Raw genomic sequence first — 26,850 nt, 5'->3', positions numbered from 1 at the left:
CACGTACCACTGAACATAGCAGGATATAAAAGGTGACATACAGTAAAGATGTAACTAGGTTTAATGTTTGGCAAGAAACCCATTTATTTCCTGACATTTAGAGCCATGTAACACGTTTTTAAATACACAAGCAAATAGTGTTTATTCGAGATTTCGCCTAAGTTAATGTGACCAGATTAGTGTGATGTCATATAATTACTATAATTGCAATGATCAGTATGTTACATCATTTTTTGGCAGACTTAAGAATAATTTTGCTCTGATGTAAAAAAAAATGTATTCGTGTGTAACGCGAGGAGGAATTTTTATTCATGAAAAACTGCGGCTGTCCAAGACCTTGGCTCAGTTGTTAAATTTTATTGATATGAAGGGCCATTAATTATAATTTAGTTGTATTTAGTTATTGATTTCTTTATCAAATTTAACTCACTGTGCCTATCAAAGTAGGGACAATGAGTGGAAGCCCCGCTACACCAGAGCGAGGCCCATAAATTTGTGCATGTGTTCATCGAACAGTTCTGGTTAATGACTCTCCGGCTGAAGCAAGTGGAATAATCTCCCCACCTCTTTATACAGCGATCCTTTCCTCTGCAGAGGTTCACCAGCACTTGTTCTCATTAAAGCCACGGATTTATGACAAAAGCCTCAAGGATTTTCTCAAAAGGGTAATTTAGAGAGCTTGTTTGTGCCGCAGACCTAGGACTTTTTCACCCTGGCCATCCCAGTGTTACCCTATATGTGAGTAATTGCTACATGTGGATCGAGGTGGATGTTTACCCGAATGATAAAAAAGTGTTTTAAACTTTGGAAGAATCACCACCACAGGCAATACATTTGTAGCGGCTACTGTAACCAGAGATGCACCGAGGAATCGTCTGTTGTCCGGAGCTGGACAATTTTCAGCTTGACTATTCCTGACTGGTGAGGGGACGTTCTGAAAGTCTGACTCTAACCAAAGTGTTTAAAAATGAAGTCAGAGGAAACATATCGACATAAGAAGCTCTTTAGAAGGAAACTGTTTTCTACATGTCAAAGCTGTGTGTGTGTGTGTGTGAGAGAGAGAGAGAGAGAGAGAGAGAGAGAGAGAGCAAGACTTTGACAGATAACATGAAGGTCGAAGAGAGAAAAGGAAAGTTCCTCTGTTTTATCCTCTTGAGCTTTTAACCTCTGTCTGTCCTGCAACTTCCGAGATTTGAAAATGTTGAGTACTTTTTTTTTTCTGGGAAATGCCCACAGGTGCGCCTGCTTTAGCAATGCTAACTATGCTAACCACGCTAGTTACCAGCGTGCTGTACAGCAACTGCTCTGATACTTAGGATGTGACGCCACCTCTATTCCTAATAAATTATTATTGATGACTCACGGCACGAAAGCTTGAAAATTATATCATGAATGTAGTTTCATATTTTCTTTCATTATAACTTTCAAAGATAAGCTGGAATAGGCTGAAGTTGGTATCAGCAGGTCAAAGGATTCTAAAAGCCATAAATTAGCCATAAAACTCTATTTATATGATTTTAAATTGCTTGCAGTCTATAAATAGCGATTTACATATATTGCGTTGTTTGTCCCTGGGCTGTTAATTGCTATTCCTCGGTCATAACTAACACACCTAGCGTTTTCACCACCACTGTCAGGTCACATCATCATCATCGCGTGGTTTAGGGTGACAATAGGCAAGGACCTCTGTCATCATGTGAAATTATCATCTCCTCCTTACACTTTCTGCCGTGCAAGACCGGCATTGAACTAAATCAATGAACGCACGGTCAGATAAATGCAACAGCCCCTCCCGCTGGGCTCAACACCCTGCCAGAGACACAAGATGTGCCATCTCTGTTACCGTGGTTGTAGGTTAAGCTCATTTTTGCTTTGAAGGACAGACTCGGGCTCCCCAGTCTCACTTTTGCATGTTGTGTAATTGTGAAACTCAAAGAAAATATCCAAAGTGGAGCCAGATGTGGAGCAGAGGAAGCTATTTACCTTTCTTTTCTTTGTCGGATAAGGTCTTTTTGGGGGGAACAACTTGGAGGCTCAGATAGGAGTTTTACATTTGTTTTTTCTTTTCTTCATGCCTGTAGAATATGTGGATCTGTGTCGTATACATGCGATTACCCCTACCGAATGCCTCCAGTAGCAACTCCATGCCTTTTCCTAATCTTCACCAAGGCCTGATAAATATGAGCAAACAAAACAAGCAATTCCACACTGCCAGCTTGTCTTTAATACCCTTTTCTTTTACAACACAGCAGCGCTTCCTCCAGGGTCCATGGGTTACCACAAACACACATAATGAGATTATGCCAAAAAAAACGTCATTAAGAAAAACATAAAACAAAACAAAAAACTTTAAAAAAAATCAGCCTGTATTCACAGTTGAATGTGCATCACAAGCCGTTGCGGTATTAATGTAAAACAAAACATTGTACTGCTTCATGCATCAAATTGTTCTGGAGATGCAAGAGCTATGAGCAGGATGAGTCATTTTAACAATGTTGTACAAATAAACAAAAGGAAAGAAAATCTTTAATGTGACTTTTCTGTCAGGAACAATAGTTTCCATGTTTCTGAGAACAGCACGTAGGCCCATATTTGACAATAATGATATATTATTGAGGTGGACACCTTCTGACTCAGCTTACCTATAGCTGTGGAGAATGTCACTACCTATAAAGATAACAACCAAACCTTGGGTTATACATCCTTAGCATAAGGAGCAGCTTGACAGTATTCTCTACTCTCTGGCTCTTCCTTTTCAGCTTGACTGGGAGTGGGCATGGTCATTCTCACAATCTGCCATATTCTTTAGTTCGGTTTTCACTTTCATTTTGTGTCTCTTGAGTTTTATTTCTGTGCATTTTGGGTATTTGTGCTTTTGTTCTGTTAGTCCCCATATTTTGACCTAAAGATTATCAGTAGCTTGTGGTTCCCCTCACCGCTTTTGCCCCACTTATCACCATTCTCAGTATTTATAATGCTTAGTTCAGTCTCGTATTGCTACGGTTCCGCCCCAAATTGTCCATAACTCTGGCAGGATTAGGTTTAAAGTAATGGTTTAATTTTACCAACATGTTTCTTCTGACTTGAGGTAATATCGATGTTTTGGAGCGGTCCAGGCAGAGTCCTGTCTTGGCTTTGATGGAAAATGTGTGGACTGGCCTCCCATTAGGGGAATGGCAAGTAGACCTTCCAGCCTCTAAGATTTGGAGCTTGTCACCAAAGAGAAAAGTGTTAAAAATACCAGTAGCAACATGCAGCGATTAAAATAAGGATCTAACTTTTGTAATGGCAATAAAGATTTTTCCGATGACTTTTAAGGTGGGTATAAATAATTAATGCCCTTTATAAAATGTAAATAGAAAGTAAAAAAAAAAAATATTTAAACTAATACTTTAGAGATAAATTTGTCATCCATTCATATTTGGCTTTGATTTTCCTCTATATATCCTGTTTTTGAAAGCTGTTTTTTAAAAACATGAATAAACAAACATATATAGCATCATACGTCCCTATTTTTCAGGAAATCGTTTGAAATCTTTCTCTACATGATGGAGCTATTACGATTATACAGTCGTATCCAAGAGATTAGAACATGTGTTCCAATGAGGCTCCTTTATCAGATTCATAGTATGATTTGAAAGTAGCAATCGTCAAGCAGGTGTAAACATGTTTTTCATTAAGCCCACATTTGAGCATACTTGTTTTTTTTTATTTGTCTGATGCAATATTCACACCTGAAATTTTGTGTTTTCATTAGCTGTAAGCTAATGAAAAATCGTTTAAATCTACAGAAATAAAGGCTTGAAAACATCAGTCTGTTTAATTATTTTATACAACGTGTTTCACTTTTCTACATGAAAAATTGTTTACTGAATGTTGAATGTATATTAGCATTGCACAAAAACAACTCAGTTATAAATTCTTAGTGAAAAAACATCACAACAATGGGAAAAAAGGTATTTCAATGTATATATTTTGTAGTTAGTTGTGCAGTTAAAGCAATTCCTGTGAGCACCTCTAATGCCTTCTGCTATTACCTCTCTGCTATCAGATAGCATACCTTTCTCATCCTATAATCCTCACCTTTCAAACCCAATTTCCCATTTAAGCGATCAGCGGTGGCCCGCAGAGCAATCACGTTTGACGATCTTCCAGAAATTGCTGAAACAAGTCAAGACGAATTCAACAGATCCAGCAGTTTGTGGGGAGCTGAGCATCTAATTATCTGGTTCTGCTGGTCACTCCGAGCTGCTGTGATGTACCTCAGGCAAAACAACTGCTGTCCCCGGAGGGAAAGGAAACTGCTGCAGAGACGACTGGGAGTCTCTGCCAGCCAGAGTATGCGGAGCACAGTTTATTCTAATTCCTCAGCAGGACATTAATGAGCCACAATAGTGGCTGTTTTAATGGGCGGCCAGACAAATTTTTAAGAGCCTGATGGTTTGTAATCCGGCGAGGTGCTGTCGCCCCGCTGCAAGGCTGAAAACAGTTGTTGCTAGTAGAGGTTTTTGCTTTACTCTTGTGTTTAGGCCAGGCAGCGCCAAGAATACGTGCTCTGTGTGTTTTATACCAGTCCTCTGGCAAAATCATGGCCAAACCAAGCCGTTAAACTGATAATAATTAAACAGATTGTTGCAAAGCTCGTGGCGCTATAAAGCAGAGTGACTGAATATGTTCAGCTATGAAAAGCAAACCACCTTCGCCCAGATCAAGAACTTGCCTGCTTCTTGAGTTTGCTTCTGACAGCAATCGAATAAGGCTCCATTCTTACAGAGACATCAGTATGAAATGTATTTTTGTTAGTCAGAAGAGCTGAGACATTTCTAGCATGAGGTATTTATCGTCACTGACACCTTTGTTAAAAACTCAGAGACTGGTAGACAATTAAGTTGGACTAATTAACAACATGACTATAGCTGCTGACATCAGGGTACGGCACTCTGTATTATTTATCCATTTAAAGACTTGCCTTCTAAATGTGAAATTTTAATATTTCTTATTTTTCCTTATTTGGTTGTGCGTGATGCAGGGATACCGACCATGGGTTGTTGATGGTACGGACAATAATCAGCCAAAACATTACGACCAACACAGGCATCCTGATACAGCCTGCCGCTATGCAGCCCTGTGAGCATCAAACTGTGACGGACTATGGATTTGGACCTCTTTCCCCAGAGCCAGCTTCTACCAAAACCATCTTTAGAGATTTCAGCTACAGTTCCCCCTGTGTCGGATCGGACCACACAGGCCAGCTTTTGCTCTCTTCGTGCATTGGTGAAACATCTTCTGACCCAGTCATCTAGCCAGCAAAAACAAAATTGCCCTTTTTGTCAAATTCCTTCAAATATTTTTTCTTATAAATCAACATTTATGACAAAATATTCACCTGGTGCCTAATATAACAGGACCCTTGATGAAGAGATATCCAAATGTATTCACTTCACCCATCAGGGGCTATATTGTTATACCTGATTGATGAATTTTGTAGTTAAGTCGGAAATTATTTAAACTCGAGGGAAATTTAGGTTTCAAGTAATCTTTTCATTTTACCGACTTGGTAACACGGTTACCTTGCAGCAAGAAGGTCCTGGGTTCAAAACCCAGCCAGGGGTCTTTCTGTCTGGTCTGGTTCCTCCTGTGCATGTTTGGATTTTTTCTGGGTACTGTGGCTTCTAAATTGTCCTTAGGCATGATCGTGTGTATGAATGATTGCTTGTCCTATGTTGCCCTGTGATGAACCGGTGATATGCCCAATAAGTAACTTCTCGCCCAATGATCGGTGGAGATAGGCACCGGCTTCCCCACAACCCTGGATGGACAAGCAGGTGGATTTTACATTTAATTAGTTACTTGAAATAAGATCAATGTTTTGCATTGGGCGAGGCAGAGTTCGGACTTGAATCTGTGGAAGGAGCTAAACATTAGGGTTATTGGAAGGGGGGCTTCTAACTCAACGACCTGGAGTGCATCAACGAAGATAAAATATCTAAATATCAGTAGTACATGTGGAAAAAGCGAGGTTTGATTGGCATAATGCCAGTCAGATTCTTTTCTGATCATCATTGAAAAGGGTACAAATACAAATTTTAAATGAACGTTTTAAACTGGCAAACCTACTAACTTCTGAGAGATGCCTGTTTCCCTTCCTACCTGAATTAAACTTCTTAGATGTGTAAAAATAATTTAAAATCTAAATCTGCCAAGTGTTTGAACAGTTAACCGTATGTATATATATATATATATATATATATATATATATATATATATATATATATATATATATATATATATATATATATATATATATCCTGTAGGCAGTATGTATGAAACACAGAAACCCACATTTTTAAATGTATGAAAGTCTCCCTACCTACGTACTGTACTGAAGCCTCTGACACTGGTTTTCAGTTGTGTAATGCTTCCCGCCTATTGTGCTCGATAAAAGCCCTCTCGTCTTGTATATTTGCCCTGCTGGTGCCGGGGATCGACAACTCCGAGGCTGAATCTGCAGAGATGCTCGGGCACTTTCAAAGAGAAACCTGTGCCACACACGAACCCGACATCAAACAGAGATGAATTCAGCTTGGTGGAGTGTATTTTCAGGGACCTGCATCTGCGAGTTCGCCGTGTAGACATCGCTTCAACTGCACCCACGTGCTTCTGAAACCGCTGCAGCCTCGCCGATAGCTCGCGAAGCATTTGTTTGGTCTCACCCCTGCGTCCTGTCAGGTCTCGTACATATCATTACACCGTGAAACCATGTGTGAAACGATGACTACAATGGAAGTGATGAAGGGACATTCAGCACCTGCCTTCACAATCAAGTTTACCTATTTAGAGAAATAATGACACAATAATCCACTCTCCACTTCCTTTTCGCTCATTAAGGAAAAAGCTTAGTGTGGCTTATATGTGTGCTTTAAAGACTTTAAGTCATGCTGTTTAAATCCGTTTTAAAAGGAGGTGGCTGCTCTAGATGGGAAACTGACTCACATTTCAGTCCATGCTATTAGCTTCAATGCTTGTGTTATATAAAGTTGGGGGTCTTTATTCTGAACAATTACCCATTAGCTTATTTCTGCACTGAGTCATAATTATGATAGAATTGGGCTGTATGTAATTAAATCTGAACGATTGAATCGTATTGGTGAGAACCGGACTGAATTAAATTTCTATTTCTATATAATTGGATACGGATTGGACATTCTTGTCTTCTAAAGTGCCTTGAAGAGGACCTTTATTGTAATTTGGCGCCATGTAAGGACATGGAGGTGAATTAAAGGGCATGCATTAACTCTAACAGCAAATTTAAAGCCTACAGCTCTGTCCATTCATCATTAGTTATTTGTCAGTCCGTTAAAACAAATAGAATCACAGAGTGTGAATTTGTAAAGTTAATTTTACAGAAGCACAAATGCAAGGGGTGCCTTGTTTGCAACTCTGACACGTTAGCCCTCGGTTAGCTTGGCCAGAAAAAGAGATGCAACCTTGAAATGAGAACGAAAACCCAAGCTGCCCATCTCCATAAACCAGATCTGGATCCTCCTTGCTGACATAGCTGGACTAAGCAGAAACTGAATATGTACCCAGGGTCAGAGAGTGCAGTAGGGAGCCAACACCCGAGTGAGGAACAGATGGGAACATGCGCAGCATTGCAGCGTTGCTGCGTGCGAGCATTGCTGTACAGTCTAAAACCGCCAAAGCCAGGTGTTGTTTTGTTGTGTTCGCTCGGTTGTCTCTGGCTGAATATAGACCAGGGTGTCTTTCGCTGCTTTTCTTAGCGGCGATTAATAGGGACACAGCGACAAGCAAAATAGAGCTGATTCATTTCTCAGCATTGTGTCTCACATACACACACATTGGCCTGAAGTTCATCAGATGAACACGAAGGATATGTATTTAACCATTCAAAAAATACAAATTAAAAAAAAACAAGGCTGGTAAGTAGAAATATGAGCTTGTTAAAAACATATTTGCTCATAGTGACTGATGTCATGTTGGGTGTATGCACAATGTGTCTGGTCCAGTATGAACTTCCTGGATATGCTTAACGCCTTTTGTCAGATAAATAACAAGTGCAGGCTGTAGAACAGACCTCCAACACCCTATGCAGGATTTATTTATTTAAACTTTTCCCACTAGGGTGATCAAACCGTTTTTACTGACATTTTCCTTGGTTGAAGGACGTTTCACCTTATTTTACTTCTAGGGTTGTATGTTTTATTTCAGAACGTGATAAAAAAAATCCACCTTTTATAAGCTTAACAAACAGTTTCAGCTTAAACTGAAGCGTACAGAAATACGCACCTAATCTTACACTGCAACAATTTATTAAAGAAGAAGCAAAAGTAAAAACAACAAATCTGTGAGAAATATTGAATGCATCCACGCTTTTGCAGAATCTTTGTGTTCGGCAGTGATAATTTTAATTCTCTGCTTGGCACATCACATTGCCACAAACATTGCCTCTTTGTTTGCATGGTCCCGATTTTCCTCAAAGCTTGAATATAAGCTTTTATATGTCAAACAGATGGACTCACATTTAACTTTATTTACAGCGGAGCTCAAGATCAGCCGAAGGACGGACGGATCCCCTGATCCTTTGGTGGGAAAACCCAAGTCATCAACCCTCCACCACCTTGCTCGATAGTTGGTATGAGGATTCTTTGTGCTCATATCGTCGTGTTTCATCTTTGCAAAACAAAGTGCTGAGCATTTAAAACCAAAACATATCTACTTTCATATGCCCAAAAGGACGTTGCTTTAAAAGATTTGGGCTATAGTTAGGTCCAATATTGTAAACCCAAGCCATGCTCCCATATCCGTTTTAGAGAAGAGGCTTTTCATTGAAAACCTTTTAAAATACATCATACCATGTAAAAAAATTCTGAGATGTAGATTTTTGGTTTTTAGTTACTGTCTGACCTCAGGACGGACTTTCAACACTTCTATGAAATCTGTAGTTGTATTTATTGCTTTTCATTGGTGAAAACTCCTTCTTCCTATTAGATGATGGCTCAAATAGCTTAGAGCTGTTTTTTAACACATTAATGAGCCACACACATTGCTTCTCTAAGATCATTTCCGATGCCTTTCCAATCTGGTGTTGAGTCAAGCTGAACACGCTGCTTTTCTGGAGGTAGCCACGCTTACTGATCGACAGTTGACGAAGAGCATTAGATAAGCAATACCTGGCTGCATCTTTAGCTCTTAAATACAAAAGGCTTTGTTATGAAATGAAGACCGTGTACAATCTGTTTTGTGGTTGCTGTTTTTGTTTGTTTGTTTTCTACATGAGGACAGAACCTTGCAAATACCACATTGTTTTTGTCCAGACATGTATTTTCCTGGAGTTGAAATAACGTGTACATTTGATGGTATCTGTTAAATATACGTCATGCGTCGGTAAACGCTAAATCCCTTACACAAACCCACAATCTAAACAGTGACACCTCTCTCGCTTCTCCTCGAACTCTGGGAATTATTCCTGATATTCTGCAGTTTTTCCTGTATAGATCGAAAGTTTAACGGAGGCTGAAAACAGACGTTTTCGTGGACGCAGAGATGTCTGTGCCCCTGTGACAATAAAGATAACAACCACCTCTTTTAAGCCCATCTTTAGTTGTCAGCTGAATTATAGCTCAAGCTCTCCCTTACCAAACCTCAGCGCCTGTTTTTTCAATATTTTCAGAATGTCAAGTGTCCATCTGCCCAGGAGACTGGATTTGGTTTTAGTCTACAACCCACTTTTCTGTATACTTCATTATTTATTTCTCTCACAACACCTCTCTTTCCCTTTTTTTTTAATTCTTTTTTTAACACATACCCTGGGAACTCCAGGTCATCCATTATGAAATAAAGGAGACTCATGGCACATTTATCTGTTGAACCCAGCTGAACTAGATGCTCTGCCCTTCTGCTATCTCAGCACCCCCAGATGCTCATCAAAAGGATCATCACCAATTTTCCTTTCTCCATCAGTCTGACGCTCAACTCGGCTCGCAGTTTCTCCCCGCAACACGCAACACTGCAGCCTGCGTGGATTCTCCCTCTCACTTGCACCGAGCGAGACGGAGGACGACAACCCGGGTGAGGAGGATGGCAATCTCCCGACCGCTGCTCCAAACCTGATGAGCGTGGAAATTGCTTCATTCTGGCAAGCCCCTTGTTCATGCTTTCAAGTGCCTCGCGGATTTTTATGCGACGGTGGCATTTGGTCAGGGGCAGAACATAGGATGAGAAGATAGTGTGATATCATCGTTTTTTTTACCTCATTCAGAGACTTCGGCGGGAGGCTCGTGTTCCAAGCTTCCAAGTCGACTCCGAGTCATCCTAGAAATCCAGTTTTGGCCCCTGCTGTGTGCCGCCTTCCCCCTCTTCCTCTTCCGTGCCCCTTGTCGTAACAGAGGCAGCGTTCAAAGCATCCCTTTCTTTTTACCCTGCCGTATTAGCAGAAGCCGCCTTCATTCGTTGGGTGATGGAGTTTAAAAAAAAAAAAAGAGAGAGAAATTTAAAGCAAAGAGATGAGTCGAGCTCCCAGGATTTATTTTCCTCTCTCTTCTCTCTCCTCTTCTTGCGCTTAAACACACCAGATCAGGCTCGTGAGATGAAACGTCAGAGCGGCAGCGATGTATGTGTTTTGCCTCTCCTCTTCTTTCTCCTGCTCTCTCCCTCCCACCCTTTTCCTCGCCTGTTCTCTCTGAATCTCTGTCTCTCTCTCTCTCTCTCTCTCTCTCTCTCTCTCTCTCTCTCTCTCTCTCTCTCTCTTTCTCTCGGCTTCTCTCTGGCTGGCTCACACAGAAGCAGGCTGTCTTGTCATGACGGTTGAGACGCGTGCAGAGACATCTGTGAATGTGCTTATGCTGGGGGACTAAAGTAGCCGCTTAGCCGAGACTGAGACCACCCTCCCCCTCCTCCCCTTCCAGAGATGGGCTTTCTAATGGCATGTACCACTGAAGCTCGGAGCAGGGTGGGCTGCAGCACTTGCAAAGGGGGTGGAGAATGCATAAAAAAAGGGAAAGTTGCTCAAAGAGACTGGGAAGAAAACAGAGTAACGTGAAGGCAAACATCGAAAGGAAACGTTAAAAGTCATATTTCTGATTTTGATTTTTTTAGCTTTGCAAAAGTGTCAACATCCTGTTCTAATGATGCCCCTGACCTGAGTGACATTATACGTAATTTCTCCACACAGTAAAAAGCTTGGACATGTGCAAAATTACTGTATAAGACATGAGAACATATGCTGGTTTTGGCTGAGGGGAATTCATTCTGGAAGAGCTACAACTGTGTCACAGATAAGGCATTCGCTCACGCTTGACTGACTGCACAATGTGTCGCACGCAGAACCGTATTTCCCGGGAATTGGCTTGAATTAACTCAATCCTGTGCACAGATAAAAATCATCATGTTGCTTAAAAACCGAAGAAAAGACCACCGCGCGCATCTCCAGACGCCGCTACGGCGCAGAGTGATTGGCAGCCACCCTCCTGGTGCCAGTTCCGTCCCTACATTTCCATCCTCTTAAGAAGCGCGCCGTCTAATTTCAGGCATCGCTGAAGAAAGAGCCCGTCTGTGGCAGAGGTGAGACAGCATCTGGTGTGAGCATCAGAGAAAGCCAACCCGCCTCCTCTGAGTCCGGAGAGCACGGCTGGCTCTCTGAAGATCTGGAACAGGAGGAGGTGTCACAGCTCCAGGGGCTGCACTGGACGTCACACCTGGAAAAGACATGACCAACAGGGATGACGAGACGAAAAAAACATGACAATTGAAGAGAAAGGCACAATTCCCCTCCAGTTCATCACAGGCATGACAAATAAAGAAACTCAAACAGGAGCAATCCTACATATTTGTTTTGAATTATGTCTCTCAAAAGGAAATTCAGATCACTAAATTGCTGTTATGAGCAGAGCCACTATTATGATGACGTGTGCACCCGGACGGCTTGATAACCTGAAGAAAACATTCATATGATTTAGAGACTATGTGCTACATTTCACTGGATAGTGTCATGCAGTATTTTCAGCTTTAGCAGGCTTTTTGGCACAAACTTCAATGACTTTAGCGACACGGTTCAAACAGGAATCTGCCAAAGACTGCGAGAGGGAAGAGACTTTGAGAGACAGTCATTTGATTGCCTTATAATGTAAGTCAGCGTTGGTTTTGGAAGTAAACTGGGATTGTTAATGATAGCAGAGATGAAGTTTTCAGTTAGCAAAGAAATGCATGAAAAGTTTACTAAACTAGTTGCACGGGATTCCGTGCAAGAATTTGGAGGAGCTTCACAAGCCTCACTGAGCCTGGGGCCATTACACAGATGAATCCTGCACATGGGGCCTGATCTTTAACAGGTTTGCATGTATCAAAACATGTCCAAACTAATTAGCATGTACAAAGCTGATCTTCAAACCAGGTGCAAAGCAATTTGTGTGTGTACAATGAGCAGAAAAGTGGGTGCAAACTTTTTTTGCGTGAACACACAGATCACCTGCTAATGACCAAACATTTCAAATTTATGGGAGGGGAGGGGGAGGGGTATGCAAATGCAAATACTTACCACCCACAAAGCAGTTTATCAAAGCAGAAACTGATTGTGGGGGCAGTTTTAATGTCTATTAGTACTTTTGAAAGTCAGTTGCAAACTTGCACACAACAATGCCTGGGATGATTGTGGCCAGAAAGAAGACATTGGTATAATGAAAGACGATGGAAAGAGAGTCTGAAATGACAAAATGCTGAGAGAAAACAGTTTTGCCATGCTGGATTGAGGCAAATGTCCTACTCTGCCTGTCAGACTAACAGCAGCACGACAAACTACCATTGCAGCTGTTGTTGAACAACCTTTAGTTGTCATTCATTAAAACAGTGAAATTGCGGACATTTTCAGAGAGAGTTTAATTGGGGACAGGCTGTCCAAAACAAGGACTGTCCCAATTAACCAGGGACATGTGGTCACATTAGGCGAGGCAGAGGGAAGGGTGGAGTACCAGGAGTGTGCATCCATAACTTGTGGTAAGAGGGATTATTTTCTCCCTCCCTCAGTCTTCCAGTATGGGCTCTCTAACTTATCCATCCATCCATTATCTAAACATACGTATCCATGCAGGTTTGCAGGGGGACTGGTGCCTATTTCCAGTTATGTTTAATTTAATTACGATGGGGCTTCCTTAGTTTGTATCATTGTGGGTCAAGTGGCTGTTGTGAGGAGTTGTTGGAGGTAAATCCAGCTGAGTTGGAGATGAATCTTGCTGTTAGTCTGACCGTCCGCTCCTTCCCAGACTCAGAGGGGAGTCAGGGAGGAACAGACAGTGGACAGCTGAAGTCAGTTTTTCCAATTTTTATGACTGTACTTCTGTTTGTAGCACGTTGAGATACTTAAAGTGCACTACAAATAATATTCATAATTGTTATCAATATTAGTCCACCCATACACTTTCTCCACCTGCTTATCCATTCAGGGTTGAGGGGAGGGGGGTGGGAGGTTTGTCTTCTGTTTTATCATTATGTAGTTAAACAGCTTCTTTATTTTTTAAATATAAACTAATATTATCTTTAACAAAAAGAGTTTGTTAAAGACTGGAATTTCTCCATTTATTAAAAATGATTTATTGTGTCAGGAGAGATTATGTGATGGCTGCTTCTGACTAGAATAGCTTTCAGAAACTGAAACATTACTTAAAACTTCATCTCTCTTTTGCGGCCACTACCAAACTGCCAGTAGTATATACAATTTACTAATTTAAATGCGGCAGACCAAATTGGTTTTGCACATCTTATCCAATGCGGACACCAGCAACCCTCCCACTTATTGTACCCGCAATTTTTTTTTCTGCCCACGCAATTCAGGGCTCCCTATTTGATAATGTTTGAGGATCAAACCCATGGGGTCCAAATGCTGCATTCCTTGTGTCAATCCACTCCTGAGACAGACACTGGACTGTAGCTCAGTGGACTATAGTCTTCGAATGCAAATAAAGTTTGGATTTCATTTGGAAATTAAGGTCTCGGAGTCTGGAAAAAGAGGGGAAAGGCTCAGAGACATGTTTCTTGAAGTCCAATGTGACGTTTCCTCAGTCAGTGATGGATTTAGGTGCCAAGTCATCTGCCAATGTTGGTCCACTAATATCCACAGTCAAATCAGCCATCTACCAAGAAGATTTAGACCACTTAATGCTTCCTTCTGCTGACTAGCTTTAGGGCAATGCTGGTTTCGTTTTGCAGCAGGGCTTGATAGCTGCCCACACTACCAAAGATATCAAAAGCTGGTTCAGTGAGCACGCTCTTACTGTGCTTGATAAGCCAGCAAACAGGGATGGCCTGACCCCATAGATGATCTATGGGGCGTAGTAAAGAAGATGATGTGAGAGACTGCACCCAACAATGCAGATGATCAGAAGCCCACTATCAAAGCAACCTGGGCTTCCATTTCCCCTAAGCGCCTCCATGCCACACTGCATTGATGCAGAAATTTATGTAAGAGGATCTGATGTTATGTTCAAAATTTCTGGGTTTAAAATAAAGGCTTAAAACATTTCACTCTAAATGTAATGACTAACGATTGATTACATAAAGCACAAGGGTGCCATGTGAAAGAAAACAGATCAGCAGATACAGTTTATACTGTGGTTTTCAATTAGCTTTGGCTGAAATGTGATATTTTGGAGACTTCATTTATCCACTACTTCATTTAATTTCTCTTTTGGGTCTACAAAGTATTTATTATTATTTTTATTTAATGCAATCACACATACAAACAGCACTTAATTTCAAGCTCAATGAATGCCGACTGTATATTGACACTTTATCTGCTGATTTAGGTGCTATCTCAATCCTTTCTGACATGTTGTCTCATTTATCAAGCATGAACAAGTAGGGGGGTTTTAAGTATGCAATAGAAGCATGTCATGGATGTCTTCAATCTTTCACAGCTCCTTTCTGGAGAAGAATATTTTCCCCCACAAGCCATCTGGTGTATAGTTTCCAGCCTAATAAGAATGAAACTGAGATGCATTGGACTTCAGCAGATGATAAAGAGTAGGCCAGGCCAAACAAACACACTCACACAGGACAAGGACAGCAGATGGAAAGGGCCCCGTAATGCTGCCAGCGCTGGATCCGGGCCTAGTGGGCAAGACCCAATGGCCTCATTGGATGTCCATTGATATGTGATGTTCTAACAAACTCTGAGCAGCATATTTAAATTCAAACAATGTATCCCAGCTCTGGCTGGCACACAGCAACTACTGTGGGAGTTGTTACACTACTGCTCTTTATACCAGCGAATGCTGAGTAAAATTGTTCCTTTTATGACTTGCACACTCACAGAGACACACACAAGGGCAAATCTCAAACTGATCATTGATGTGCCTTATTTTAATCGTGTTACAAGCACATCACCAACACGGTTGCGTAACCCAATATTCAGATATAAGATTTCGTTCAGGCACACTTTGGGATAATCCTCTCTTAACTGATCTAACAATGTACCATTAGCCTAGATGACCTAATTTGGATTTTACTTTGACTTGACCCAGGACAATCTGTCAGAGCGATTTCAAATACTATCACTGAAACTACCCATCACTTATTCGGAACAACATTAGGCCATGTGTTCATTGGATAACTCTGTGATAACAAGTACTCAAAGTAAAGTTTCTTGACCTGTTTTCATCCTGTGTGTTTACTGTAGCTACAGCTGTATAAACTAACTGGCTACCATATTTGCCGATCTAAAGCGGACCTTGCTGCACAATTGTATAAAGAAGTTCCGCATAATTACAGTAGATACATTTTTATGTGTCTTTGTCGGTGTAAGGAAGCACTTGAGCTGTCAAAAGCTTTTTGACTCCAGTCCAAGGTGCACAACAGTTTCTCATAACTGTGTATTTTGATGTCATGCAAAATAGCCCACGGGCACATACTCACCGAGGGAGAGGAATGACAAAGTGAGAATGGAAAAGGGTCATGTCAGGGTTGTGTCACATGCAATTATGCTATTTCGCTGAGCTGCGTGCAGGAGAGTGCAAAAATGCATATTTGTGACTAATAAAACAGTGAGTGCAGACAAACACTGGCTGCTTATCACTGCTTTCTAAAATATGTGACTCATGTGTGTTTTCATTCAGCACTTCAACAACAATTCTTCCTGATGTAGACAAATGACAGCTTTCTGATGATAGTTTTAAACAATGTACATATATACACACACAAGATACAATTGGCAGTTCAAAATCACTGCATACTTTGTTGTGGGCTGTGTTATCACTTGTGAGGGAGGGTGCCACTGGATTATTAAGGGTGCGGCTGACTGTGGCATTTTAGGGTTACGTTCTTTGACAGTAATGAATTTACACCAATTAGGACTCACATTATGACCGCTGAGAGGTGGGTGGGACACATTACATAAACAAGTAACGCTTTTTCTCCTCAAATTTGAGACATTACAACTAGGAGACATTGACTGGTGACTGGGTTAGAACATCTAAAAAGCTATGTCTCCTCCTGGTTCAGTATCTTTCAAAAGGGGTCCAAAGGGAACTTTGGTCGAACCAGTGATTGGGTCGGGGCTGATGCACATGGAGAGCTAAGGCTGGACCATGAGGTCCTGTCCAACAGATTAGCTGCTGTCCCTCTGATAGCTTAAGAAGTTTAGATGGTTCTGATAGAAAGGTGCTGGAATACACAGTTAATCACAGTTGGTTGTATATGTGGCCAAATACCAGTTTGTGCTGATTTATGATAGAATACCTAATCAGAGAGAAATGCTGTCTAGTAGTGCAGTATCCTAGAAACACCAATACTTAAAACACACACAAAAAAATTATAGATAGATAGATAGATAGATAGATAGATAGATAGATAGATAGATAGATAGATAGATAGATAGATAGATAGATAGATAGATAGATAGATAGATAGATAGATAGATAGATAGATAGATAGATAGATAGATAAATAGAGTCTTTTATGAGGATTTTTAAAAGTACCGTCTATACAGATAACGTTTATTTTTGGTAAATTCTAGTGGTACACATAACAGACAAAAATAAAAAAAAAAACAATACAGAAACACGTCTTATCAGTGGTAGTGTGAGCATGGCCGCAGTGCCCTCTCTTGATCTAGAACAGCAGTATTTATATTTGTCTCCTTTCATTTTGATGTTGTGTTGTTGTTTTTTAAGGTGATAAGGATGAAGTTTCTATGACCTATGCAAAATGTTAGATAGTCTGTTCTGGAGGTGAAGATACATGGTCATAAAAGGAGAAAGTGACTGAGTGAAGGCGCACAGAATATGGTGTGCTTGGAGAGTTTCGGCCTGAGAGCTGCACCTTTGGCAAGGCACACTCAGAGCTGACCCCACCTACCACATCACCCTTTTCTGCTAATTTTTGGCCTATGGACAACAAAGTGGATCAATGTTTTATACTGATTTCTGAGATGACTCCCCTCTGCAACTTTGCAGCTGCACACATCTCAATTGATATTGATATTGCTAACATGTGAAAGAATGCTTCACTTCCTCAATATTATGCAAAAAGGACATAATTGGCAGATGTGTGTTTTAAAAGTTTATTAGAGCACACATAATTTCACAGTTAAATATCAGATCTATAGGTAGAGGTCGAGAAAAGAAAACGAAAAAGTGAACGGTATATATTCTGTTTTAGTTTTTGAGAAATGCAAACAGTTCTTGCAAACTCTCAGTGGATGACCTCCACGGCTTATTTCCCAGGTTCGATAAGGTGCACAAGTCCTGTTTACTTGTAACAAATAAAAGCCCATACTGAACCAAAATTAGAGTGCAGCTGTGGAAGGCTGGATGATATGAATATCGCCTTATTGAAATAAACAAGCACAGTAAAAGAGAGAGTTGATATTTAAACCTAAGTTTTGTGTTGTGGAGTTTGTCTCACAGTTGGGTGGTGTCATTTCTGCAGCCAGTTGGATCCCTTCGATGTTTGCTTCACCCTTATGCAGGAAATGATGGAATTATGCAAAGGGTACGTGATGTTTTTATACCATCCCTTAGTAGCATTACATCAGCGCCAATTCATGTGAAACAAGCCTTGATGCAAATTCTGTAACCCTTTCAAATACTCAGCAAGATCTGCAGCATTTTTATGCGCTGTTTTACGCCAATGGAGAAATAATGACAGCGCTACTGATGCTGAAAACACCTCGACTCATCCTACAATGGCTTCATTCACAACAGAGAAGGAGTTGACAGTGTTTTGAAAACCAGAGAGGGAGGCAGCAAGTGGCCGATCCGTTCTGCTCAGCAGCTGTTTCTGGCAACAGCAGGTAGGCTGAGGATGGACTGTATTTACAGTGAATTAGGCCATCAGCTGGACAGCGTCCTCGGCATACAAGCGACTCAGACGGATCAACAAACAGATGTCTGATGTCTGTGATTCAAGGGCAAATCCTTAGACAGCTACAAATCATGGATTGACAGAAACCCCGTGTGTGTGTGGGGGTGGAGATCCTGACACTCACAGTGGTAGATAAAAACCCTTTCTTTCAGGACACACCATGAGCCACGCCCATGGTAAACCGTGGGTGTCAGTCTGAAATAACTGCCAGTACCAACAGTGAGATTTGAAGACTCTTCACTTAAAAAAGCTTCAAAAACTGAATAATTTTTCGAGATGCCATGTTGTCCAAAACAGAATGGTATCAACAGAAAAAAAAAATAGTTGGAAACCTAGTTAACTTTTAAGAGCGATCAAAAAAATACCAAACCATATAAAATTTTATTTGGTTGGCAGAATTTTAAGATGGGAAGAAAAGAAACTTCAACAAATGGTTTAATTAAAAAATATGAGGGAAATGCAAGATTGACTCAGCCTATTACACATCAGCAGAGTTATTTAACTGTTTATTACTGATGCTCTCATTAGATTTAACTATGTAATCCCACAGATACTTTCCAGTGTTTATCTAAACTACTTTACAATAGAAAGTAGTAGGAAATACATAATGCAAACATGCTGCATCTTTTTCATTTGTTTGTCACTATAATAGATTTTTTATTTTAATTGTCCTGAATGTAGCTCCACCCATCTTCCCATCACTTTAACCAGGTCCCATTTCTCTGCTGAAAAAAAGCATCCACACAGCATGATGCTGCCACTTCCATGAGTTGGGATGGTGAGTTCAGGGTAAAGGACACTGTCACGTTTCCACCAAACATAGCGTTTTACACATTGGCCAAAATGCATAATTTTGGTATCATCTGACCAGTGCACTTTCCTCCATATTCTCCATTCACCAACCAACTTATAGCAAAGAGCTAACAAGATTTATTAGGGGTTTCTTTTATCATTGGCTTCTTTTTGACACTTCCATGAATGCCACATGTCTGGAGTACACAGCAAACAGTTCTAATGTCAATAGATACTTCTACCTATTTTTCTTTTAACATGACAAAGTTCAATGGACTGAAATTGATCTAAGCTAGCTAAATGATCTAAGCTAGCTAAATGAACCCTAGGTTGTTATGGGAAGATGCAGCAGGACGTACCGCAGTTGTAACTACTGCTGCGCCGATGCCATTATTTGGTCCCGATACGATACCCGATACCTGGCTGTGCAGTATTGGCCGATACCGATACCATCTGTTTGAAATTGATGTGTGTGTGTATATATGAAGAACTGCATACTACTTAGGGCAGTAGATCTTTTTATTGCCTACCTGGAATGGGTCACAATTTAGGCTCTCAAAGGCCAAAACAGTGCAACATTCATGAAATTAAAACATGTATAATAGTAGTGCAACAGTAAGACAGTAAAATTACATTAATAATTGAATAATCTCTTTTAAACCGTTAGTTTTGGCTCTCAAATGCCAAAATAGTGCAACTTTCATGAACTTATATATCATGTATAATAGTAGTCGGGAAAGAAAAGGCTGCGAAAGAAAAGGCTGCGTTCAAGTGACATACAAACATCAAAATGGTATCGGTGCCCTATTTGTTGGTACTCGCCGATACCGATACCAGTATCGGAGCCCCGCCCGATACTGATATCGGTATCGGTGCAACACCAGTTGTAACCCCAATGGAAGCCTTGACCGGTTTGCGCCTCCTTCCCCAACAACGTTTCCTACAGGTGTTTTTGCTAGTTCAATATCACCATTGAGACAAACAGATCACATAAACACTTTACTGTAAGCGCATAACCTCATGGCTTTTACAGTGAGTGCGTTTGTTGTTAAAGATTTCTGACTTCTCAAACCTTTTTTTTTCTTTTGGTCTCTTTTTTTCTAGGAGTAAAGTTGACTTATGATCACTAGGTTGCTAAACTTTGACTATTTTATCAGGACATTTACAAACCCATTACTCACTGAAGTAAAAGACAGGGTAGGAAAAGACTTAGCAAAATAATCAAACTGCTCGGCATCCCATGTGTATTCTGACTCTAAGACTGAGCTATTGCCGGTAAAGTAGACTTAGACAAACTTTATTGTCATTTGTAATGACATGTAAAGAAGTAAATGCTTCTGGTCAGCACTGCTTCAACAGACCCCCCAACGAGAACGGTTACATGCTTGTTCAGAGTTAGTTTGCTTTTCATGATGTGACATCAAATCAAATAAAACTGACTTCCGTCACATCTCAACTCATTTTTTCTGATTAGAGTCCAATCAAGGATGTTTTCCAGATTTGCACTGATTATGTAAATGTTTCCTTTTTCTTTTTACTCTAATTGCCATTCAACGAATCGTTTGCGCAGCTTGTTTTCACACTGCATCACAAATGAGAACAGAAACGACGCTTCTACGACACTTCTTTGAATTATGCAGAGCAACAAAACAAGGTGTTTACGTGCAGCTGTGTTCACTCGGCTCCGTCGCTTGATGCCGCAATCTCTGCTCACTTCAACGAGCAAATGCTGGCTGATCTGGGAGAGTCGTGATTTCAGGCAATGATATGTACGACAAATTTATGAAGATTACATGTAGTTTCATCATTCAGAGACACGGAGGGGGGGCCCAGACAAATATGACCATTTGCTGCTGGTGTTTTGAAAATGGAGGTGTGCATTCGGGGACCTGAGGGTTGCCTATAAAAATGAAAAATCTACCAAATCATTGTGTTCTGAGAAAGTATTATCTCTTTAGTATCAAAAACACCATCCTCCCCTAACCAATGGATCAGAACTAAAGGGAATTTGCTGTTTGGATTTGTCAGCAAGGATATGCTTTCAGTATTTAAGAACACATAGCACATCCATCTTCTTTTTGAGGGCGTTATGGTTTTATAAGTATAGAGGAACAGATGGTATAGATTAATTTTCTCTATCCATTTAAAAGACAGATTTCCATATGAACAGATGTGTCTCTGCAAACTAATTTTATGATGATTTTGACAACTCTAGTTTCCATCTTCCAGTTGAAGACTTCACCTATTTTCTTTGTGTCTGTTGCCTTTAAGTTTTACAATATTTATCTAGTTCAGTTGCAATCAATTTTCATAAGAAGTTAAACATATTAAACATGTATTTTTTAATTTGTTTTACTGGAAATAGGGTTGTGGGGTACATTTGTCTCAATCACGTTCCAACTACACTACTAATTACTTTTTCACAGATTTTGCTATATTTGAATATTTTTTTGCCCTTATTTACATGAGAAGCAAACATTCCCTGAATAAAAAAAGCCACGGCAGTAGGTGGGGGTGAGGAGATCATTAGCACCTTGAAATGTAAAATGGATCAAGGTAAAAAAAAAATGAGTTTTGCCATGGTAATCATTATAATTAATACAAACCAGGCACAATGTATTTCTCTTCATTTTCTGTGTTCAAATACTTAAAGAATGTCATGATTTAGGTTTTTGTTTGCTTTGGTCTGGACTAGTTTTAGTTTTAATTAGTTTCCGCTCCCCTCAGCCAACAGCCATCTGTCACCACCCAATTAGCTCTGTCCACCTCTCAGTCACCAGTCAATCAGCCCAGATCAACTCCACCTTCTGCCACTAGTTACTGTCAACTCTGTTCACCTGCCTTCATCTGCCTGCCTCAGTCATCCACTCACTGCCACAGCTTCTCGTGAGATGTGTCCTGCCTCTACCAGGCCCGTGTGCTCAACCAGCTGGACTCCTCTGAAGAAAGTTGCCTGTGTCTGCCTGTTTCTACGTGAGTTCCAGCCGCTTGCTCTGCCCGTTCTGGTGGTTCCCCGGTCCACGTCGCCTGTTCTGGTCTGTCACTACCTGCATCTTCTGATCTCCTGCTAATCCTTGCCTGCCTGCACCATCTGTCATTATTCATCTGTCAATTCTGGTTTTGCTCCAGTAAACTTTTTTAAACGTGACTCTGTGTTTGGTTGAATATTTGGTTCACCAGCAGTAATCATTACAATGAATGTGTTCCAAAAAGATGAATGTTTTTTTTGTTTTTTTTTTACATATTTGTGAACGGCCACAGCAAAAAACATTAACAAATCTCCTTGTGGTCATTTTGAGTTATTTATAAAATCAGAAAAAGTGGACTCTAAGCTTTCCAACGAAGTCAAACTTGTAGAAATCAAGTAGAATTTGAAAAAAGATATGACCTTTTGAATGTTTGCACTTTCCAAAAGAAGATTAGGGACAAAACAAGCATCAATGTTTCGTTAGAATCACCCCAAGGGGTCGTGTTAACAAAAGCTGTTGATTTGGATGACTTTACATTCCTTGCAGCAACACCTCCTACCCCTTCAATTCTTGTCAGTATAGGGCCCAAATCAACTCACAGCACTATTTTGTTCAGGTAAAGATAATTTACAGCTCTGGATTACAATAATTGTGTTAGATCTGTGCATTGAACAAACATCTTCAACTTTCCGAAAAATGACAACACCAAAATTATTGGAAAAACAAATACACGCATTCATACAAACAACTGTTTAAGTGTTTTTCTTATTTTTTGTTTATCATTTACAAAATTGGTAAATTGATATTTACCAAAAACATTACAGAGATAAAGTTTAGGTTAGGTTATTGCGCAATCCGTTAACATTAATTCTCGCTCTTCCGTCAGCAGTCCAAAGCTTTCCTCATCTTCGGTTAACGGCAGCAGGAAACTATGAATATCCACCAAAGGTATGCAGTCGCTTCATCGGTTTGTTCCGTTTCAGCTCTCCCAATGCAGAATGTAAAACCAAGGATTTTTTTTTATTTTTAACAAAACTTCATTGAACCGTTCAGACAGCAGTATGATTATCGCCGCATTGAATAGTAGTATGAATGGCCAATAAAAAAAAAATCAGGTTTTAGAAAAAAGTCAGTTCTGAGCTTCAAGACCTACAGTGTGAATATAGCCTAAGAAACTCAGACTGAGTACATAATGAAAGTTGTTTTTTGTTTGTTTGACTTTTCTTTTTTCTCATTGACATCTGTTGAACCCTTGCCAAAGATGTTCAAACTAAACTATAAAATAACGGGGCACTGTGTAGTGAGTAAACAAGAGAGAATGCCAATTTTCTACATGAACAGAACAAGAAGCACTTTTATTTTGATAAGTAGAAAGTGTTTGTGCAATGAAGCCGCTAGCATAATAGAAGTAATAGCATAATGGAAAATAAGATGTCAGATGTAAGTTAAGTTTATTCTGTTTGGGAATGACCCAACGTTGTCCAATACAATGTTCAGTCAAAGACAAATGGGTGGAGTTTATGTTGTGAAGCCACAGCGAACATGACTGGCTGATAAATCAAGCACAGCCTTTCACAGGAAAATAAAGGCATGCAGTGCATCACCTGTCAGAGCTGTGGTCTGTAGCTTACAGCACGCTCATCGCAACAGATCGCAAGAGATAAAGATTGTGTCCTAGAGCACAAGTCTTTAATCTTTGTTCTCGCAAAGTAACACCGACTTGAGTTCAAGTTGGAAACTTGCATCACCATCCCTGACCATTGCTGGTGACAATACTAAACCAAATTACAGGATGATTAACGGCAAACCACTGGGTAAGTGCAGATGTGAGAGATACAAGTATTTTGAATGAATTCGTTTTCAAAGTGTGAGCTCAATTAGGAGTTTGTTGTGTGATCTGTCAGACTGAAAAATGAAGACTCATTTAGCAAGTTATAATTTGTCTTTTGTGTTTAGAAGTTAGGCTATCTCCAAAAGCAGACCCCACTGAAAAAAAGGGTGTGTTGAGAGGAGACCTGTGTCTTAATTTACTCTTTAAGTTAAAGCAAATAAGATAGCTCAAAGGAATCGCTATAGCCGAGCTCTTTAGAAATCCTGAGCTAATTTGACCAGTGTCATTGACATTATAATTAAGCTTAAAAAATCCATTTGAATATCATGAAATGACAGTACTTAATACAATATTCAGTTTTACTCCTGAATAGAGACATTTGGGTTGTAGCTAAAAGCCCTTTAGGCAATTAACGGAATAATAGGTATTTATGATTTTCCTTCTTGCCAGGAGCAAAGACTGTGTAGAAACAACCACACCCCTGCATTGGAATCAGGTTTTCTCTAATTCCCTGCTTGCGTAGGAAATGTGTACACAGTTGGTTTGCTTTAGCTGTGCGGAAGAGGTGCGCACACACAAACCTGCAATAATGCCTGTGAAAAAGAGGCCAAGAAAAACCCTTGTTACTTTAAAGCCAGTGAGGCAATCAATAAACCACTGACCTCAAGGTAACAAAGGCAAAATTTCTCTCTTTTTTAAACTCTCTCTCTCTCTCTCTCTGCAGCTGCCATACAAAAATATACAATTAAACTTGTGATAAGAATGCATAATGCTTATTTTCATCAAGAGAACAAGCACAATTTGGAAACAAGCGAAATGCACTACGGAGAGAGGAAGAATTATGCCCCACTGACAGTGCTCTAGTCGGGGGGGGGGAAAAAATGCATCTGATACGGCTCCTCCCAAAATCGCAGCGCTAATCTCTTGCTGCCCCACACTGGTTTGGGATTTGTGCAGTAATATTGCCAAATGACCTCTGAAGTTAGTCCTGTTTTCAAACAGATGAAACTGCAAGGATTACAGTCAGAGAAATTACAGCAATTCTCAGGCTGACAGGCGGGATCTCGACACAAAGTAGAACACTTTGTGAAAAACAGTCAAGCGCAAAGACTTTCTCAATCTCCTTGCGAACAGGACGGTTCTTTGACGTCCGTTTAAAAACCCAAAGAGGCGAATGCGCGTGTACTGCTGATGAAAATCAGTGTGTTTTTGAGTGAGCTCGAAATGTTCTGTGGGTTCATCAGCGTCAAGGTTAAGCAAGCAATTCTATCCACTTTATTGATGCGGGGACCGATTCGTTTTTTCAGACGCGAGCCATCCGTCTGCACGTTAAACACGATATGTCTTTGACCCAGAGCCAAGATCCACAGGAGGTGGCCTATCAAAAACGAATTGAAAAAAAGATACGGTACATCCACAATATTTCCACATTGTTCAGGACAACGTTTTGAGGCGTCGACCTTCATCTAAGTCATATGATAATGCCTGCCTTTTTCAGCGCACTTCACTGCCTCGTGTTGACATTAACCTGCGTATATAAGCGGCAGCAGAGGAGAGGCCCGCCGGAGAACATGCAAACCTGCTCCCCCCCCCCCCACATGTTCAAGGGATTTCAGTCTGTTGGTTTTGATAAGTCCTTGTGAGACCTTGTCTGTGATGTAAGATCTCCCTTTTTTTTCTTTCCCACTGGCACGAGTCGACGGTGTTACGATTGTCTCTAAAAACTGGGGTTCCAGCCCAGAAATATCTGGTCATCTCAAATGACTTAAACTGTTTAGAAGAAATTTATATATAAAATAGAATCATTTTTTAAACGAGCTTGGGCTTTTTTTTTTTTTTTCCCAGGATCACGAGAGGCTGGAGTCTGACCCAGCATTTATGAATACAGCAGCGGGACATTCTGTGCAAAATTGGGAAAAAAAATTTAGTTTCAAGGGACCAGGCTTTCTCGTAATCTTTGAAGTCGCTTTCAACTCCAACTTATAAATCATTCAGGCATTAAAAAAGGGGGCTTCTCACATCTACGGGCTTAGTGATCTTTTGCCACTTTGTTTTACGCAGTGTGTCACAAAGAGAACAATTATTCCTATTTCTGGAGGTAAGCCTCTGAAACGTTCTACTTTTATGACAAATTTCAGACGCTCTACCTCTGCTGAGGCTTATTTTTTTTGTCCTTCACTTGTTTAGCCTTTCCTTTCGACTGCACAACATGCTGCCGCCATGTTATGCAAGAACTGGACAGATAAAAAAAAAAAAGTGTCAATGTGCAAAGATGATCAAGACCCCTTCAAAGATTTTCTGCTTGGAAGCAAAATATAAAGAAATAAGAACTGTTAAAAATGTCTCATAGTACTGTGGAGGGTTTAATACATATTTGCTATTTGGATAAGATTCTGCTCATTTGAGGCCCGGGTCCAACAGTTGTTATGGATGGCTTTATTTTTCTGTTTACTAATTGGCTGTTCATTTAACCTTTCAAAGAGATGACCTTGGGGTGGGCTTGAGCTCAGCGAGGTGCCTTCACTGCCCTAACCCTACATGCATCCCTCCATGGGCCAAAATACACACAAAGCTTTAATATTTTCATTGATCCCCAAACCTCTGGCTGGTTGAGTGGTGAGTGGTGAGTTTGACTGTCAATGAGCTGGAGTTCTTCTGCAGCTCTGTCACTTCTGGTGCCAACAGCGTGGGGTGATAATAAAGCTGTTTGATATGAAAGCATTTGCATGGTTGTAGTGCAGATTAGTTGGACGTAACCGTGAAGTTTATCTCTGGGATTTTAATTTTTAGGAATTACCGCATGGATTTGTGCAGTGATGGTTTTAGGAACACGATGGGACGTTTCTTTCCTTCTTTTTAAACGAATATGATCTAAATTCATCTCTCTGT

The 26,850-nt window shown here is 40.4% G+C and overlaps 1 protein-coding gene across 4 annotated transcripts in view; it reads right to left on the bottom strand.

Moving 5' to 3' along the window:
* The window catches only part of b3gat1a (beta-1,3-glucuronyltransferase 1 (glucuronosyltransferase P) a), a 130,437-nt gene extending 119,717 nt beyond the window's left edge, over positions 1-10,720 (bottom strand). For 3 of the 4 annotated variants that reach the window (XM_036150236.1, XM_036150239.1, XM_036150240.1), the window contains exon 1: positions 10,271-10,720. The gene's annotated coding sequence lies outside the window, so the exon portion shown is untranslated. The remainder of the gene's footprint in view (positions 1-10,270) is intronic. The other variant, XM_036150237.1, reaches the window with a different exon arrangement.
* Positions 10,721-26,850: the final 16,130 nt, after the last annotated feature.

The sequence above is a fragment of the Fundulus heteroclitus genome, chromosome 18, assembly GCF_011125445.2.
Source record: "Fundulus heteroclitus isolate FHET01 chromosome 18, MU-UCD_Fhet_4.1, whole genome shotgun sequence".
NCBI lineage: Eukaryota > Metazoa > Chordata > Actinopteri > Cyprinodontiformes > Fundulidae > Fundulus > Fundulus heteroclitus.
The sequence above is the reverse complement of the archived record's forward strand: the minus strand, read 5'-3'. Positions and strand labels throughout refer to the sequence as shown.